The sequence below is a fragment of the Haliaeetus leucocephalus genome, unplaced genomic scaffold (genome assembly GCF_000737465.1).
Source record: "Haliaeetus leucocephalus isolate CR32 unplaced genomic scaffold, Haliaeetus_leucocephalus-4.0 Scaffold317, whole genome shotgun sequence".
Taxonomy (NCBI): Eukaryota; Metazoa; Chordata; class Aves; order Accipitriformes; family Accipitridae; genus Haliaeetus; species Haliaeetus leucocephalus.
The window spans coordinates 3,192,601-3,208,525 of NW_010972753.1; positions in this window are offsets into that span (position 1 = coordinate 3,192,601).

The window sequence follows — 15,925 nt, forward strand, 5'->3', positions numbered from 1 at the left end:
TGGTCCCAGTTTGCAGTGGGCTTTGAGTTTTTTTATTGGGTTTTCCTGGGTTAGCTTCCTTTCTCGTTACAGGGAGCCCCCCCCTCTCGCAGAAAGCATCCTTGCGAGGAGACGTGGCTGCAAAATGGCAGTTCGCTGTCAACGCTTGGGGAAAGGCGTTTGATCTTAGGGCGGCCAGAGGGCTAAGCTCGGTTTTAACCTCAGCGGTTGAAAAGATGCAAGATCTGTTCAAGACTGGGGGCGAAATTGTTTTCACCTTGCAGGGAAAGAGCTGCTGCCTTCGGCCGGAGAGGAATTCCCCTCCCTGCGGCTGCCGCCACCACCGGCAGAAGTTTTTGTCATTTTTGTCACCGACCGAGCAAAGGACGGCTTGGAAGTCCGTCGTGAGCACTTCGTGCGCATCCCACCCCCCCTCCCGCTGCATCCCGCGGCCCCCCTGAAGTCGGGGACCGCTCCGGTGGGTTCCTGCTCCCCCGGGAGCCGCACGGGTGGAGCTGCCGCCCCCCCCCCCCACCCCGGGGCTTTAACACCGCCGGGGGTTGGGATTTTGTCACTCTCTTTGCAACGGAGAAGAAAACGATAACAAGTACTTAAAATCATCCAGTGCTTGGTTTATCACTATTTACTTTATGGGGGAAAAAAAAATAAAAATAAGAGGGCTTGTGCGGGAGCTGTAGGCAGGTACAGAAACTGCGTTTCCTCTACCTGTCCTCTCGGGTTTCTCTGTGGTTTCCTCCCCTTTCCTCGACGTGCTTTGCCTCCTGGCCCCAGTCTGCTCCCAGCTCCGTGCTGGAGCAGCCACAGCCCCTGGGTAACCCGGGGTGAGTGGCAGAGAACGGCAGAGTCTGAAGGGGCACACAGGAGAGTGAAACACAGACCTTTGGGCTTCTACCGACGCGATTTAGTTGCAGATCCTCCCCCCACTACTTCCCCCCCCCGCGATGTTCAGGGTTATGGTCCTGTGCACAAAAGCACTAGAGCTGGGCACAGGGAAGGCGAGATCCCCATTCTCCCTTGGTACCAGGCGGTGGAGAAATGTCTGGTGCCGTTTAGATGTGATGAACTGGCATGAATCCCCTCGCGAACCTCATGGCATTGTTATCTTAATTCATATTTAAGATATGTTTTTCACCTTTATGGAGAATGGTGTTCCAAAACCTCTTGTGGGCACAGCCCTGACTTTGCACAGTTCAGCCCCGAGCCGTGGAGATGGGCAGAGGACTGCCCTTGATTGCAACCACTAGAACTACCATAGAAGCAACCTTACTCACTTCTTCTGCAAGGGTCTTGTGAATCACTTAAAAAAAATAAAATTGGCTAAACACCAACAGAGAGTAATGAGGGATCACAGCGCAGCTGCACATCCCCTACAGCCCCCCCCCCAGACAGCTGGGGCACACCCAGCTTCTCTGTCTGTCCCCTCTGCCAAGTCACTGGTCACCTGAATATACCTCTGGGTTCAATAGCTTAACCACCTTCTCATTTAAGGTAGGATAAATATTATCCCTTTATTGCAGATTGCCAGTTTAATCGTTGAATAATCTCTACCCAGCGGCGATCACTAGGGCACTGCACCAAAATTGCTTCGCGGAGTGGTGTTGGACTTAAGCGCCTTTGAATTCCCACCCAAGAAAACAACTCATGTTGCAGGTATTGCTTTTTTTGGACTCCCATCGCCCGTTTTCAGCCTGCACCCCTGGATGTCTAGCATCTGCCCAAGGGGTGGATGGAGGGAACCCTGCGGGGAAGGGGTGGGCTGCCAGGTTTCGGCGCAGGTCGCCGGAGCTGACCCATGGGTCAGGCGACCTGCGCCGAAACCTGGCAGCCCCCCCCCAAGCAAGCAGGCAGGAGATGAGCTACGATGTGCATAGCCACATCCTCGCTTCACAGTCTGCTGGACCACTGAGGCTCAGTTTGGCTCGGACACAGCGGCTTGCAGTGCCACTGTTTTTCCCCGTCTGTGAAGCAGCCCTAGCTTTTGTTGCTCATTTTGGTTTCGGTGCTAGCTCAGGGAGCAATTTCTGTATTAAGTTGCATCTGGACAGAGGCTTGACATCAGCAGTGGTGGTGACTCTGGGATAATTAGTTGCACACTTAATATTTGGCCTGTGCCTATGTGTAGGCAGAAGCTGGGCCTTGTTCCATAGGTTTAATTCAAAAAACTATTTTCAAAATCCTTTTTTATTCAGGTGTCATTATTTTTTTAATTCCCTGGTGGCTTATTTTTCGGTTAACATGGTTTTCACTACAGGTAGAGGACGGCAGTCAGCTTTAGGTGAATGTGTCTCACCTTTATTTCTCTTCTGCTGTTTCCCCGCTTCTAATAACTCAAAACTTCTCTGGTCCACACTCCAAGAGCACTCCCAGCTCACTTTTGGGTTGGCACTTTTTTGCATGACTGTGAGACCAGAACAGGTCTGCAGTGATGTCTTGAAGAAACCCAGTCACCGACCATAACTCTGTGGGATTTAATTACTGCATTTAACTTATTTATTCCTTGAACCTTGTCACCAAGCCAACGCTCCTGGAAATGATTTGGAAAAACGGAGCTGTGCGGTGCAACCCCTCCGCAGCCCGCGAGCCACGTGCCTTCCTCTCCTTCGTGCCTCAGGTTTGGCTTGGCGAGCTGGGGCTGGGCAGAGGCGTGTGTGTCCTTTGCTGGCATGTCATCTCCTCCAGGTCATTAACCTTATTGGTACTTCACTGCTCGCTTTCTTTGGTTAGGTTTTTTTTTTTGCTCCTAAGTGCTCGGCTTCATGCAATCCTGTCAGGGCTGGCAGTGTGCTGGCTGAGGCTGGGATGCCAACAGCACCGTCTCCGTCCCATTTGCCACCTTCCTGTCCCATCACGTTGTCATCTGGGGTCCTGCGAGTTCTTCAGAGACCTTTTCTAGCCTTTTAGATTTACCTGGGAGCCCTCCGACTTCCCCATTTTTCCTCTCCATCCCCTCTCCATGACTGTCCTTTCCCAGGGATCTCAGCCTCCCCATACCTCCAAAGCTCTGGCTGGCCCTGTGGACTGCAGCAGCATTTCTGCAAGGGAGCGGTGGATTCCCTGGCCCTGTGTGGCTGCAAATCAAGACCAGTGCTTTTCTGGAAGACATACTTTCACCTAAAAAGTAGATCATTTGGCTAAACGTAAGAGGAACTGGGTGGAACTCTGCATCCTACAGCCCTATGACTGCGTCTTCCAGGAGGCTGGGTGATGGATGGAGATCTGGTTCTTCTGAACCTAGAAAACCCATGGGTAAGATCCCAAGTAGCTTTCTTGCAGTAACCCTTAGAACCGCAGTGAAATTTTTAATGCATTAAGGTGCAGTGGTCTAAAAAAATTAAAATGGTGATCATAGGCTTATTTATTATACTTTTTGTGTTATTTTCTTTTGTATGTGCTGACTAGAACCAAGCAAAGGCTTCATAACAAATAATTTATTTGTCAAATGTATTCTCTTCTTCTGCTTATGGAATATCCATGAGCAAGAGCATCGCTTTCTCAAATGCGTTTGTTATCTTAAATGCTCCAGCGGTTCCTTTAAATGAATAACAGAAGGTCTTGGCTGCAAATGGTTTCCGTTGTTTAGCCGTAGTCGGTCAAATAAACCCCCTGGTATCGATTGCATTACCCGCCTGTTGCGCCAGCAACACACCGGTTGTGCAAATAGGTGTGTGTGTGTGTGAATGTAACAGCTGGGCTTCTTCAGCTCGTCCGTGGGCAACTCTCGACACGGGTTTTCTGCCAGCGTTCGTACCACTGAAATGCGATTGCTCAACTAACCGCAGAGGGGGTGTGAACATAGCTGTAGCAAAGCCATTAAAAATTCAAATGAGCGTTCGATGAGCAAAGGACGTTTTTCCCCCTCTTTGACTAGCTCCGGTGTGACCTTCATGTGGTGCTATGTTCTATTTCAGTAAATGCAGCCGCACAGGGACAGAGCAGGAATCAAAATGATCTGGAGAAGGGCATGAGTTGGAGCTGGTCTGGCGTTTCCTTGCCTGGGCGATGTTATCCATGAGATCAGGGTTGTTTAATCCAGAAGCATGGCTGAAGGGGAATGGAGGTAACAGAGTAATAAGGTAATAGAGGGAAGAGACAGCAAACTGCCTGTGAAGCTCTGTTGGACCATTCCCCTCAGCCAACCTGACCTTAAAACCATGTTTAGTTAGTGTACTATTTTCTACATCTGTGGATGTCATTGCCTCTGGCTGTCACTTAGGGAGCACCGCTGTCTCATAAAGATTAAAAAAAAGATGTTGGGTTAGGAAAAATCTGCATTCCCCAGAAGGGAATGGGCATTTTTCCTGGAGGAGGCTGATGCTCATGGACACAGGGAGAAAATTCTTCAACGGCCTTATGTTAAGAGGCTGTCTGTCTGTGCTTCTCATGGCTTTTTTTGGTGTTGGCACCTTTGTGAGGAGCATCCGTGCTATAAATCATGGCTGAATGCCAGTCAGATTGTCAAGGGATCTATTCTGATACAGCATCCATGTTTATCTGTTTAATATTCTGCCTCTCCCTTAAGGTAAGATTCAAAGTACTCTGTCGTGCTCTGTAGGAAGAGGGATGTTTTCCGGAAATAAACTGTGTTGTGTAAGTGCTGAGGTATGAATGAACTTGCTGTCTCCCGGGTGTAACACTGCTGAGGGAGACACAGAGTAGAGATCTCCCAAACTGTGCTGAGGACAATCCATCGACAACGCAGCTAATAGCAGCAAAGCACGCAGAAGTGAATAGATGGAAGAGTTTCTTCCAAGGTACCCAAATCAGGCACAGTTGTACATTAGACTTGTAAAGTAGACTGAAATGGGAAAACAAAAATGAGGAAAATTTGATGTTCTGAAATAATTAAGAATGGAGATGTATTCTTAAAAATGTCTGTGCCAACACTAGTTATGCTCCTGAAGAACACGATAGCTGGGACCGCGGGTGTGAGTAACGTTATCGAAAAGTATGAGTGGGCTGGTAGGGAGCAGAGCACTTCCTTCCAAATTCAAAGGGTTTTTTTTCTTAACGGAAAAAAATTCAATTTGATTGTAAATTGGCTCAGCAATTCCAACAGCTGCAATTTGTTGGACTGTTGATTTGAAGTTTTCCATTCAAAAATAAAATAAAAAAAAGAGTACGTGTTTTAAGATTTCCCCTTCATACATAATTCTTGGGAACTTCTATAGACAGATATTTCCAGTCATGTGCACAGATTGTAAAATCATGAAATCACAGGGTATAAGTTATTATTTGGAATCAATGCACCTTCTTGTCTTTTAGCTTTTTTATCAAACCTTGAAAAAGACTTGGCACTTACAGAGCTCAGCTATTGTTTCCGTTCTTGAAAACTAAAAATAGTATTATGGAACCACAGAAAAACTAACTTTAAACAAAAGACATTGGATTTAACTAAATTGTTGTTCCTGTGTTGTAACCCTTACTCATAACCTTTCATTTCTTGAGTCAGTGGGGGTTTTTGCACGAGCAAAAGCACATTTGTACGATGGTTTTTGTGTTGCAACCCAGGCAATCGCAGCAGAAATAGGGAAAGACTTTGGCTGGGCTTTCAGGTGAGCTGGGGGCTCCTTGAGAAGCCTGTTTGCTTCCTTCAGTAGAGGGTGTGCTATCACCCATGTTGTATAGCAACGCTCAGGAAAACATCAGTTTTCCTCCCTTTGAACAAAACCTAGAAGGGGTGGTTTGGCTTTATTCTGGTTTCAGTTTTCGTTCTAATATTATCAAAATGTCTGGAGGGTTCCGGATGACCCTGGGGTTTCTAAAACTGAACATGGCTTCTGTTTTTTAAAACTTGCTATGTGTCAGAGGCTTTTCTGTGGACCCATCACTTGGAACGGTAGCGCACGTCCTCCTTCACTGGATGCAAGCTTACTGGTGAGAATAACTGGACAATCATTTACACTTATTCTAATTCCTTATCCCATAAAAAGGGCCCAAATATTTTTGGGTTTTTTACCTGGGACAAGGCTGTACAAATTCAATGGGCAAAGGGATCTTCAAAACTGAAGGTGGATTCTGACCTGCAGTACGGCAGACAGAAACCCAAATGCCTGTAACATGAAATACTCTTTTTTTTTTTTTTAAATCTTTCTGCGGTACATAGCAGGAAGACAGACTGGGGATCAGGGAGCAGAACCAGGCAGAAGGCATTTTGTAGGCTGTTCCCAATTTTTGCAAAGGAAAAGAAAAGGATTCCAGGGAGAATCAGGCACACCTCACTGAATTGCCACGAAGCGCTATGAAGAAGAATACGAATATAGTGGTAGGAACTTAGGAAAACCTGCTTGTTTACAGGCTGACAACTGCAGTCTGGATCCGAAGGTAGCCTTAGTGAGTCGTGTGTAAGGATTATTGCTCAGGGAAGTGAGGCCAGATCAAGCCCAGGGAGGATTCGATGGAAACAGTGATCTGATTTGGTAGGAAAAAGCAAATCAGGTTTGTATTTGCATTCTGGTTAAAAAAAAAAATCCACGTTCAGTCAGCGTGAGCTTTTTGACTAACCTAAATGCTATGCAAAACTCAATATGCTTCGTGACCTGGGATACCTTTAAGAATACCTAAATGACGTAGGATACCAACTCTCGTTTTCAACAGTGCTTTTAGGAAACCAAGTTGTTCTGGATGTCAGTAGGATTTGGTGGCTGTGTCACTTTGGACACAGAATGGACATTGCTAAATCTTCTGGGTATGTTTATTCTGAGTATTTTAGAATAAACCGGGGTTGATTCAGAAACTGCTGGTCCAGGAACATGGCTCCAGAGACTTCTCCTCGGCCATCCGTTCTCTCTGGGGTCTCCTTGGAGGAAAAGCATGTCGGTCACCTTTTGAAACATCAGTATCTTTATAGCTTATATAAGTTTCTGTGTAGGTTTAAAGGTTCTTCTGAATATTGTATCCTCTGAAATGCGTTTTTCCCACCTGCGGTTCCAGACCAACAAATGTATGTGGTCCTTGTGCAACACCCGTGGTGGTTACACAGCTAGAGACCCCAGGCTGCACCGCGAGGTCCTTACTCATTCACAGCTTCCCAACGAAATCCGTGGGCTCCTGCTGGAGGAAGGACCCTGAGCTTTGACCCTGCGGCACCGACCAGGGCTGAGCCAGAAATCAGCGGCCTCGAGCCGCACAGGTAAAAAAAAAATCACAGCAGTTCCTACAGCCCATTGTAAAGTGGTTGCACGGAAATGATGCTGAAGCAAAAAAAAGCATGTTGTCAGTACTTGGTAACCTTGCCAGATGCTCGCTGTATATTCAAGGGATCGTCTGGATGGCTTCTGTCTCACTTTAAAAACTGATTTGGGTTGCTCTGCTGTGTTAAGCAAACTAGTTGCATGTAGACATGCAGACCTTGGTCAAAAACTGCGCAAGAAACAGTTTACCCCTGAGAAGTCACTCGAGGTTCACGATAACCGTAGCCACCCCTCCTGAAGAGCCAGCTGGTCTGTGGGGTATCAAAACACAGGGGCTGACGACATAGCTCCAAAAGCGGTGTTTCTGTTCGAAGGCAGCGCGTTGCACCAGAAGGGCACAAAATGCGGCAGAGACGACATCGTTGTCTCACATCACTGTCACCGCTGCATATCGGCACAGCCCCATGTCACAGCCCAGAGGGAGCTCCAGGGTGGCATTCAGTTTAAGCTTCGCATCTATTGGCTTTCTTCTCAGCCCCTTGTGAGCATCATTTGCTTCAGATAGCAGATCTACTAATGATTTTTTTTTCCCACCCCCTTGCTCACACTTTAATTGTGGGGTATATGTAATACCCTTAGGAACAGCTATTGCCACCTGTATTATTATTTATGCTGTGAAAATGAAGCTTGTGGCAATATATTTATTAACACCGTGCCCTGGAATCACATGAGTTAACAGCTTAATCCTGTGATTGTAAACACTTTTCCTGATATGTTCAAGCACCGTCCATGTTTTTTAACTTCACATTGGGAAACTGGGAGCACGAGCAGGTTATAATTTTTACAGAAAATCTATCCTTTACCAAAAAAAATCACATAATGAAGAAGTGATGTATCCATCTAATAGTGCCTGCCTTATAGAGTGTAATGCCTTTTGCAAAAGAAAGAGTTAAACAAAACATTTATGCGGTATAAACTTTGCTCCTTAGCATTAAAATGCACTTTATTCATACTGTAGATTTCTCTTCCAGCCACGGCTATTGTTTGTCACTAACAGCTAGCTTTTGTGAAGTTAATAAATGTGCATAATAAGGACATAAAGGTATGGAGAAGTAATACTGTAATCCTTTTGTTTGGATAATCAGTCTAATGTATGCAAATTAAACCTTATTAGTACTAGGGTTTTGTGTCTGCTTATCAAAATGTGCCATTTTCATGAAAATTGGAAGTCCATTATATAAAGTTATTATTAACAATCATTTAGGAATTATATACGGTATGCAAATTAAAGTTGATTACAACTAATTAAGGGCTTTCTTTGTTATTTGACCTTGTCTGCTTTTTATGTAAATATGTTTCTTTTGGTCTGGCATATTTTTAGACTCAGAAAAGTATATTAAGACAAGTTACATTATGTATTTTTAATATATTTTTGTATTGCATAAAAAGCCCCTTGCTATTGTTTAAGAGCCTGGTTTCACGCCGGCCTGTTCTGTATGATGATATGTCGACATGCGTGCCTTGCGGCTTTAGGACAGCTCTGCGAGATGGACTGGCAGCGGAATTGTAGGAACACCCTTCCAAGGCCCTCCAACGGTTTAAGGAAAAATGATCCAAAAAAAAAAAAAATCCCCTGTGAAATATAAACAGCCTTCATGCCAGAGTAGCCTTTGTTCCACTACTTATCGAACTGGATGAGCCTTAGTTTAGAGGCTCCAGACACAGCTAAGTAATAAATGATCGGTCCCTACTTGCAAGGTACACTGCAGAACTTAATCGCTTGCTCTCATCCCCGGGACCAGTGATCTCAGGATAAAAGAGTTTTAACACAGACAACACAGTGAGCCTAGGAACAGCGGTCTCCAGGAGGATTTGTGTACCTGTCAAAACCCAAGAAGGTTAAGCATTAAGTGAAATGAAAAAAAATCTCCTGAAGAAAACTTGGGTGAGTTCTATTAAAAACAACAGCAGCATGTAATACAATTTTGATGTGTTTTATACATAGAGAAGAAACCTGCCATGTAAGCCAGTCACCGGCGTGAAGACGGGAGATGGCATATTTTGTGGTGTGTCAGAAAGAGATGTGTAATCAATACCTTCACACCTTCAGGCCTCCAGTCAGACTAAAACATGCAAGAGCAAGAAAGACTAGGAAAGAAAAGGTTGAGACATAAGGGGTATAAGGTAGGAACATCATAGAAACATGTGTAAAACTTGTCGTCACATATCCTTTGAGTCTCAAATACTGGGATCTGAGGAAGGATAAAGCATAAATCTTGGCGCTTGGTGAGATTTCTGCAGCTTTGCTCACCTCTTTGGCACAAAAGGGTGGGCACAGGGGGACATTAATGCTAGAAGAAAAACCTTCCACATGGACAAGGTTATGTATTTAAGCATGAAACTGGGGATATGCTCGCAAACCCAGTTTTTATTCTTTCCCTGCTACATCCCCAGTATCTTGCATTTCGTGTCAGGCAATCACAGAGCCTCCTTGGCTGGACATTTGGGGCTCACAGGATCTGTCCCCTCTTGCTTATGGGAAGGTGTCCCACCACCATACCCCCGCAGGCAGCACCGGCGCCTGGCTAAGCGAGGGCTGGCGTCCTGAATGCTTGGAGACGGCTGCTGTGGGAGCAGGGGTGTTTAGATCCGACTGGGAAAGGCAGGCACGCTGGGGTCAGACTGGGAGAAGGAGTACGTATTGCACCCTGAAAAGGGATGGCGAGGGTCTAGCGTAGGTGTCTGCTCTCCCTCCTCATTCCTCTTTGGAGCTGCTCATGGCACAGAAAATGCTATCTTTTCACTGCTGAAGGCCAATTCGGAAAGCTCTTACTTTGTCCCTTGCAAAAGCAGAGCCTCCTGGCTAGGCATCCAAATCGCTAGGAACTTACCCTATAGCCTCCTGTAGCCAAAACCCAGTCAGCTTCAAAGACCATGTCTTGAATATCTGCTGCAAACCGCTGGAGGGGAAGTTACAAACTGCCGATTACTGGCATGACTTATTCAGCAACTATTTGAGAAGATATTTGAACAATTGGAGAAGTTGGTGATTTGTTCCCTCACAGTGGGACCACAAGGCGCAATTCAGCCGGTGACTTATTATGATGAATTGTCTAGGGCTATAGCAGGGACATTTTGCTCAATGCTCTGCTCCTGGCGGGAGCTAAAAAATGGAAAATCAGAACAGGCAAAACACATCTCTGCTGGATGGGGCAACGTCCGACCTCCGTCACCCTCCCTTGCAGCCGGCAACGTGATGCTGAGGGCAGGAACGGAGCTGCCGCGGCGAGGTGCACCCTGGGCTCATCGTGGGGATGAGCGGCCAGGCTGCCCCTTGCTGCGCTGGGACAGGGTGCCAGCCCATTCCCCTGGCAGGGAGGTGAGCAAGGACCCAGGCAACCCTCCTGCTTAATGGGTGGCACCAACTAGGTATGACAAAAAAGGAAGTTTTTTATTTCAAACATCTTCTGGTGAAGAAAAAAACATAAGTTCTTGTCTTCCACCTAATAAATAGGAAGTGTTTTCACCTCAATGTTGGGAACTCAAGGCTCTCAAACGGTGGAAAGCAAAGCTAAGAAGGGGTCTCAGATGATTTTCTCTAACAGAATAAGGATGATACCCTGATGCCATCAAAGGTAATAATTCAGGATTTCCCTCAGGGAGGTGAAAGTCATTGTCGTGTTTTTAAAATAGTTGCAATTTTCTGTCTCTAAATAGCACAGACTACAAAATGTATTGCAAGGGGAATATAAAAATAGTCAAACTCTTCAAATCTTTTAATTCAATGAGAATGTAATGTGCAATTAAAATTAATTATCTCATAATCGAACTGTAGACACTGATTATTGCATCATTTTCATAAGAGACATGCATCTTAACTTGCATAATTTCTGGTATCACTGCAGAGTTAGCTCAGGAAAGAATCTTGGGCCCAAATGTATTCATGCCTTAGTGCTCGGAGTGGAGCAGTCGTGGTTGGATCTGGCTTTTCCTCCACAGAGTGCTCTGAGCACTTCTTTGCAAGGCAGAGCCTCTACCCTCACTCTTGGTGCACAATTCGTTCACTCCTCCCCAGCACCTCCAAATCAGTTCTGCTGCCCCATTTTTTCAGTCCCATTTGCCATCACCTTAGAATCATAGAATTGCTTTGGTTGGAAAAGACCTTTTAGATCATTGAGTCTAACTGTAAGCCTAACACTGCCAAGTCCACCACTAAACCATGTCCCTAAGCCTCACATCTACATGTCCTTTAAATCCCCCCAGGGATGGTGACTCAACCACTTCCCTGGGCAGCCTGTTCCAGTGCTTGACAACCCTTTTGGCGAAGAAATTGTTCCTAATATCCAACCTAAACCTCGCCTGGCGCAGCTTGAGGCCGTTTCCTCTAGTCCTATCACTAGTTACTTGATAGCAGAGACCAGCACCCACCTCACTACAACCTCCGTTCAGGTAGTTGTAGAGAGTGATGAGGTCTCCCCTCAGCCTCCTTTTCTCCAGACTGAACAACCCCAGTTCCCTCAGCCGTTCCTCATCAGACTTGTGCTCCAGACCCTTCACCAGCTTCGTTGCCCTTCTCTGGACACGCTCCAGCACCTCAAGGTCTTTCCTGTAGTGAGGGACCCAAAACTGAACACGGGACTCAAGGTGCGGCCTCACCAGTGCCGAGTACAAGGGGATGGTCTCTTCCCTGGTCTTCTCTCCAGCTCCCAAGTTGCTCCCCATAAGTGTCCCCAGGCTATCTGTCCTGAACTGGTGAGATTTACAGAATGACATTGACTTTGCTTGGCTTATTTTAGTTCTGTCTTCCACACATCATCCCATGTTCTTCTGACACCAGGTCCTAACACAAGAGGTATTCCTGTTTTCTGCCTTTTTGTTAAATATGAGCTGGTAGCTACATGTATTTCTCTGGTGTCCTAATTTAATAGTGCTAAATACGGAGCAGGGCTTGATTCTATTGCCTGTTAGCAGTATGGACTTGTGGTGGGACCCTGAGTGGCCCAGGGCATTGAGGTGGATCTGGCTGCACCTTTGCCTTAAGTGAGTTCTCGAAAGAGGAGCAAAAGAACTTTAAACTCCAGATTCTATTATAATACTCAAGTATAGTAAGTAACTTAAAGAAATAGCGAAGCATAAAATGAATGGGAAAGACAGACTAGAAATAAAATAGGTTTGTAAATCAATCTCCCATTTTCCACAGTATCCTTGTAGGTGACACTTTGCTTTCAGGCCTAGTTTCAGCCACCTCAGTGGCCTTATGGGCTGCAGCAATCTTTTCTGAGCTCCTTTAAGACTCTGATTCCCATGGCAATTTTCTCTCCCCTGCTGGGCCCTGGCTGCTATACATATATTTTTTGGAAGACCTTTGAAAGCACCATTATAGTGCCTTTAAACAGACCCCCACCAGCCTCCAGGGAGCTGATAAAAGGGTCTGGGAATGTCTTGTCCTGGTTGTGCCCTGCTAATACTCTGCTTTCACGACCCTGAGTTTCACCCTCAACTCTTTGTCCTGTTCATGTGCCATGCAAGTTCTCTAACGGTTTTTTGTTTGGTTGGCTTTTTTTTTTTTTTTATTATTTGTTTGGGTTTTTTTGGGTAGGATTGAGAAGCATGATACTTAAACGACAACATCTCCTTCTGGAGATTCCTGTCCCTCTTTCCGAAATTTGGTCCACTGTGCTTTGGGCAGATGCTCTGAAGCAGGTTCCTTCATCTCCTCAGCTCTTTAAATTTGCATTTCATTTAAAAATGATTCACTTGGGCTTTAGAAGAAAAAAATCAAGTTTGGAATCTCAGGATGGGGTTTGAATAAGCCAAGCCTGTTTGGTCACAAGTAAGGAGCTTCTGTTTTTTTTCAGCAAAGACTGTTTTCCATAAAAAAATAAAAGCTTTTTGTTTTATTTTTTCCTGCACATGTGAGCTGTTGGTAAAACATCCCTATCTGTTTGGATGTAGATCAGTACACTCAGGTTTCTTTTTTGCTCATGATGCATCATGTGGTCTTTGATTTTGATTACACCATTCTAATAACCCTGGACTTATTTCCTTGAAGGTACCCAGGAACAGCCAAATTTTGCTCTTAACACGCTGATACCATAAGGCCAAGACTTTGTGACTTCTCCAGTTTCTCAGACTCTGTTAACAACTGCATCCCACGTTGGCTGAAGTCTCCGTGTGGCTGTCGGTTGGGATGGCTGGTTTTTCACCCTTTCCAAGCATCCCCCTTCTTCCCACCTCACTTTCAGAATAGGTCTGCTGAAAATGGCCTTTTTTGTTGGCCTCTGTATCTCGTTCTGCGCAGGTTTTTTTTTTTAATGACCTCCGCTTACTGGGATCATTTTGGCCTCTGCTGACTGTTGGGAGTCGTGTGGGTAAGGACAGTACGTAAGTGCTCTGCCTTCATTGCCTTTTACTGGGTGGCAGAAGCCTCCTCCTTCCCATTGCTGCAGGGCTTGTGTGCTTCTTCCCTGCGTGTAGGATCTACATTTGCCATTCACTGCTGCACCGGGTGAACATCTGGGGAAGCCTTGCTAGGTGCAGTAGGAATCTTTTAATAATGACGTATCAAAAAAAAAAAAAAAAGGCAAAGAGAAGTGGATTTGCACATTATTCATCCTGATAAATATAACTATGAAATTGCTTTATAACTTTGGACTCAGTTGGAGCTTTATAATAGGCTGTCAGTGAAGTAGCACCAGTGATCCTAATGCCTGGGTCGATTTTCCTGATTTTAGCTATAAATTCCATTTTACAGTGCTAGGGGGATAGCCCTGGGTCTGCGCTGAGAGGTGAGGGTTTAATTCCCTCTGCCTTTCTCCCTTCCAGCACAGCCTCAGGTTTCTCCAGGCCATCTCAGTTCTAGAAAACACTCTGGTTTTTGCTTTCATATGGATGAGGGTTTCAAATTTGTCCACATTTTCTTAACTGTACTTACGCCAGCATATTTGTGTCCTTGTTAGACATAGAAAGATTTTGTAGTTCAACTTTTTCAAAGAAAACAACTGTCAAATTATTCTTCAGAGGAAAGGAAGGAAAGAAGGATGAAGTGGGTGGAGTGTAAGTAACAATTACTGTAGGCTGATAATATTTAAAGATTCATAGAGGGATGTATTTCATGGGCCATACGTGTACGTAACAAATTCGCCTACTCGGTAATCCTTCTCTTTATTGACAACACAACAATCAGCTCTTTCCAGAATCGTAAACTGCAGAATGTTTTTCTTCTGCAAATGCTGCATTCAAGCTCAAATAACTAATGTGAAGCATTGTTACTGGAGAAAGCTGGCAAGCCTACGGAGCAGGTTAGTGATTCAGGCATAAATCCCTCACCGAAGGAACCTTTGGCGCCTGCTTTCTTTTTGAGTCCTAGATCTTGATTTTCAAATTGAAGGAGGGTGCAGCCTCAGGGGGCTGCAACTCCAAAAATTGCTCAGAATTTGTAGAAATTGGGCATTTACTCATATACTGAAATATGGGAAAGGGAAAGGTAATTTAGGAACCTCTCCTGCAGCCCTCGACCCCAGCTAGCAAGAAGATGAGGAAAGCAAGTCAAGCAAGTCACGGATGCAGGATGCATAGCTGTCATTATATAATCTAACACTACTGAAAAATATTTTCGAAGTGAGAATCACCCTAAAACTTCAAGCAAAACTTCCTTCTGTTTCTTCAAACACAGGGGTCCATACCCATAACTTCTTTTCATATTTAAATTTAAAAATATTTTTTGCAAGGGGAAGCAAGGAGGAGAATCCAGCCATATAGAAAGAAGAATAAATTTTCCTTCGCCTTCATCTGAAGTGATTTTTTAATCCAGGACTATAGTGATGGGCTAATAATAGAAAGCAGTTATGAAATGCACCACCTTTTCCCAGCAGATTCTGGCGGCACAGCACAGTATAACTTTTGAAGATGTGTCTGCTGTTCTGATGGATCCCAGGCCCTCATTACTTGTCCAGCACAACCACCTTTTAAACAGCTTGAAATAATGAAATAAAAACTTTGGGCAAAGTCAGAAGAGACATAAGTGTGCGTTTCCTTCCCTGGGGCCTGAGGCAGCTCCCAGTCCTATTACCTGTGGAAAGCGCTTGCCTAGCCCAGCACTAAAACTCGTGGCTCCGCAGCAGCTCAGACCCCATCCCATACTCTTCTCTCTCTGTGCTTTTGAGATAGCAGAGATGCCGTATCGTTATCTGTACCTGTATCCCGGCACCTGAGCTGTCGGTTGGGAGGATGCAAAGGCGGGGAGAAGGGGCTGCAAGCACAGGGCTGGTCTGCACCCGCATCCCCTCCTCGGGATGCAATCCACGGGGGAGACGCTGGCGTCCTCCACTGCCTCCCAGCTGGGCACCCTGCACGCCTGTTAGGGATCCGGGGACCCTGAGGTAGCTGTAATTTAAACCAGAGCTGCTCAGGACAGATGGTGAGAGCTATGTAAGTGGCGTCCTGCTGTAATCCTTTCAGGCTCTCGCACGGAGCATGTCCCTGCAAGGGAGGGAATCTGGCTCACTAGCTTTTCATCTTTTAGAAGAAAAAACAAAGAGAAAAATATTTCTTTTTTTTAGTGCCTGCTTTTTCCCCACTTTGACATTTCCTGTATATACTGGTTTTTGTATTTTCCCTTTTCCTGTATGTCTAAGACCCTTAATAAATAAAAGATGTGAACACAAGATTGCTATTCAAATTCAATTGTCTCAAATTATGTCTAGAATGAAACAAAAATCTAGTCATCTGTGATTTTGTGTGGCGAAGGCAGCTCAATGCTATTCAGTCCAGTAGGAGAGATATAAAGGAAGAGT